This window comes from Salvelinus fontinalis, unplaced genomic scaffold (assembly GCF_029448725.1).
Source record: "Salvelinus fontinalis isolate EN_2023a unplaced genomic scaffold, ASM2944872v1 scaffold_0398, whole genome shotgun sequence".
Lineage (NCBI taxonomy): Eukaryota > Metazoa > Chordata > Actinopteri > Salmoniformes > Salmonidae > Salvelinus > Salvelinus fontinalis.
In genome coordinates, this window is record NW_026600607.1 from 30,001 (window position 1) to 34,270 (window position 4,270).

The 4,270-nt window shown below is 45.9% G+C and overlaps 1 protein-coding gene across 1 annotated transcript in view; it reads left to right on the plus strand.

The window, feature by feature from the left end:
* LOC129845900 (MHC class II transactivator-like) overlaps positions 1 to 1,812 on the plus strand; it is a 31,563-nt gene extending 29,751 nt beyond the window's left edge. The window contains exon 14 of the mRNA XM_055913825.1: positions 1 to 1,812. This exon is cut by the window's left edge and continues 1,405 nt beyond it. The gene's annotated coding sequence lies outside the window, so the exon portion shown is untranslated.
* The last annotated feature ends 2,458 nt before the right edge of the window (positions 1,813 to 4,270 follow it).

Below are 4,270 nucleotides of genomic sequence, written 5' to 3' on the forward strand. Positions count from 1 at the left end.
TGTTCTGTTCTGTGTTCCTGGACACCTCTGTTCTGTTCTGTGTTCCTGGACACCTCTGTTCTGTGTTCCTGGACACCTCTGTTCTGTTCTATGTTCCTGGACACCTCTGTTCTGTGTTCCTGGACACCTCTGTTCTGTTCTGTGTTCCTGGACACCTCTGTTCTGTTCTGTGTTCCTGGACACCTCTGTTCTGTTCTGTGTTCCTGGACACCTCTGTTCTGTTCTGTGTTCCTGGACACCTCTGTTCTGTTCTGTGTTCCTGGACACCTCTGTTCTATGTTCCTGGACACCTCTGTTCTGTGTTCCTGGACACCTCTGTTCTGTTCTGTGTTCCTGGACACCTCTGTTCTGTGTTCCTGGACACCTCTGTTCTGTTCTGTGTTCCTGGACACCTCTGTTCTGTTCTGTGTTCCTGGACACCTCTGTTCTGTTCTGTGTCCCTGGACACCTCTGTTCTGTTCTGTGTTCCTGGACACCTCTGTTCTGTTCTGTGTTCCTGGACACCTCTGTTCTGTGTTCCTGGACACCTCTCTTCTATGTTCTATGTTCCAGGACACCTCTGTTCTGTTCTGTGTTCCTGGACACCTCTGTTCTGTTCTGTGTTCCTGGACACCTCTGTTCTGTGTTCCTGGACACCTCTGTTCTGTTCTATGTTCCTGGACACCTCTGTTCTGTTCTGTGCTCCTGGACACCTCTGTTCTGTTCTGTGTTCCTGGACACCTCTGTTCTGTTCTGTGTTCCTGGACACCTCTGTTCTGTTCTGTGTTCCTGGACACCTCTGTTCTGTTCTGTGTTCCTGGACACCTCTGTTCTGTTCTGTGTTCCTGGACACCTCTGTTCTGTTCTGTGTTCCTGGACACCTCTGTTCTGTTCTGTGTTCCTGGACACCTCTGTTCTATGTTCCTGGACACCTCTGTTCTGTTCTGTGTTCCTGGACACCTCTGTTCTGTTCTGTGTTCCTGGACACCTCTGTTCTGTGTTCCTGGACACCTCTGTTCTGTTCTGTGTTCCTGGACACCTCTGTTCTGTTCTGTGTTCCTGGACACCTCTGTTCTATGTTCCTGGACACCTCTGTTCTGTTCTGTGTTCCTGGACACCTCTGTTCTGTTCTGTGTTCCTGGACACCACTGTTCTGTTCTGTGTTCCTGGACACCTCTGTTCTGTTCTGTGTTCCTGGACACCACTGTTCTGTTCTGTGTTCCTGGACACCTCTGTTCTGTGTTCCTGGACACCTCTGTTCTGTGTTCCTGGACACCTCTGTTCTGTTCTGTGTTCCTGGACACCTCTGTTCTGTTCTGTGTTCCTGGACACCTCTGTTCTGTGTTCCTGGACACCTCTGTTCTGTTCTGTGTTCCTGGACACCTCTGTTCTGTTCTGTGTTCCTGGACACCTCTGTTCTGTGTTCCTGGACACCTCTGTTCTATGTTCTATGTTCCAGGACACCTCTGTTCTGTTCTGTGTTCCTGGACACCTCTGTTCTGTTCTGTGTTCCTGGACACCTCTGTTCTGTTCTGTGTTCCTGGACACCTCTGTTCTGTTCTGTGTTCCTGGACACCTCTGTTCTGTTCTGTGTTCCTGGACACCTCTGTTCTGTTCTGTGTTCCTGGACACCTCTGTTCTATGTTCCTGGACACCTCTGTTCTGTTCTGTGTTCCTGGACACCTCTGTTCTATGTTCTATGTTCCAGGACACCTCTGTTCTGTGGGGTTATGTTAGTTAGTTAGTTAGTTGTGTTACTGGCATCTCAGTCCGCACTTTTATTTGCACTGACATTTGAATGTATTTGTTATGTTATAAACTGTTCTACCTTCATTCTGAGTCTGTGGATCATTTCTGTACTGATCATTATATTAAGTTAATATAGAACTGGACCTGACTACTCTACAGAACCAGAACCAGAGATAGACAGAGGAGATGGTTAATATAGACCTGGACCCAGACTACTCTACAGAACCAGAACCAGAGAAAGACAGAGGAGATGGTTAATATAGACCTGGACCTGACTACTCTACAGAACCAGAACCAGAGATAGAGAGAGGAGATGGTTAATATAGAACTGGACCTGACTACTCTCCAGAACCAGAACCAGAGATAGACAGAGGAGATGGTTAATATAGAACTGGACCTGACTACTCTACAGAACCAGAACCAGACAGAGGAGATGGTTAATATAGAACTGGACCCAGACTACTCTACAGAACCAGAACCAGACAGAGGAGATGGTTAATATAGAACTGGACCCAGACTACTCTACAGAACCAGAACCAGACAGAGGAGATGGTTAATATAGACCTGGACCCAGACTACTCTCCAGAACCAGAACCAGAGATAGACAGAGGAGATGGTTAATATAGAACTGGACCTGACTACTCTACAGAACCAGAACCAGACAGAGGAGATGGTTAATATAGAACTGGACCCAGACTACTCTACAGAACCAGAACCAGACAGAGGAGATGGTTAATATAGAACTGGACCCAGACTACTCTACAGAACCAGAACCAGACAGAGGAGATGGTTAATATAGAACTGGACCTGACTACTCTACAGAACCAGAGATAGACAGAGGAGATGGTTAATATAGAACTGGACCTGACTACTCTACAGAACCAGAACCAGACAGAGGAGATGGCTAATATAGAACTGGACCTGACTACTCTACAGAACCAGAACCAGAGATAGACAGAGGAGATGGTTAATATAGACCTGGACCCAGACTACTCTACAGAACCAGAACCAGACAGAGGAGATGGTTAATATAGAACTGGACCTGACTACTCTACAGAACCAGAGATAGACAGAGGAGATGGTTAATATAGAACTGGACCTGACTACTCTACAGAACCAGAACCAGACAGAGGAGATGGCTAATATAGAACTGGACCTGACTACTCTACAGAACCAGAACCAGAGATAGACAGAGGAGATGGTTAATATAGACCTGGACCTGACTACTCTACAGAACCAGAACCAGAGATAGACAGAGGAGATGGTTAATATAGAACTGGACCCAGACTACTCTACAGAACCAGAACCAGAGATAGACAGAGGAGATGGTTAATATAGAACTGGACCTGACTACTCTACAGAACCAGAACCAGACAGAGGAGATGGTTAATATAGAACTGGACCAGACTACTCTACAGAACCAGAACCAGAGATAGACAGAGGAGATGGTTAATATAGAACTGGACCTGACTACTCTACAGAACCAGAACCAGAGATAGACAGAGGAGATGGTTAATATAGAACTGGACCTGACTACTCTACAGAACCAGAACCAGAGATAGACAGAGGAGATGGTTAATATAGAACTGGACCTGACTACTCTACAGAACCAGAACCAGACAGAGGAGATGGTTAATATAGAACTGGACCAGACTACTCTACAGAACCAGAACCAGACAGAGGAGATGGTTAATATAGACCTGGACCCAGACTACTTTACAGAACCAGAACCAGAGATAGACAGAGGAGATGGTTAATATAGAACTGGACCTGACTACTCTACAGAACCAGAACCAGACAGAGGAGATGGTTAATATAGAACTGGACCCAGACTACTCTACAGAACCAGAGATAGACAGAGGAGATGGTTAATATAGAACTGGACCTGACTACTCTACAGAACCAGAACCAGAGATAGACAGAGGAGATGGTTAATATAGAACTGGACCCAGACTACTCTACAGAACCAGAACCAGAACCAGACAGAGGAGATGGTTAATATAGAACTGGACCAGACTACTCTACAGAACCAGAACCAGAACCAGACAGAGGAGATGGTTAATATAGAACTGGACCTGACTACTCTACAGAACCAGAACCAGAGATAGACAGAGGAGATGGTTAATATAGAACTGAACCTGACTACTCTACAGAACCAGAACCAGAGATAGACAGAGGAGATGGTTAATATAGAACTGGACCTGACTACTCTACAGAACCAGAACCAGAACCAGACAGAGGAGATGGTTAATATAGAACTGGACCTGACTACTCTACAGAACCAGAACCAGAACCAGACAGAGGAGATGGTTAATATAGAACTGGACCTGACTACTGTACAGAACCAGAAACAGAGATAGACAGAGGAGATGGTTAATATAGAACTCTACCTGACTACTCTACAGAACCAGAACCAGACAGAGGAGATGGTTAATATAGAACTGGACCAGACTACTCTACAGAACCAGAACCAGAGATAGACAGAGGAGATGGTTAATATAGAACTGGACCCTGACTACTCTACAGAACCAGACAGAGGAGA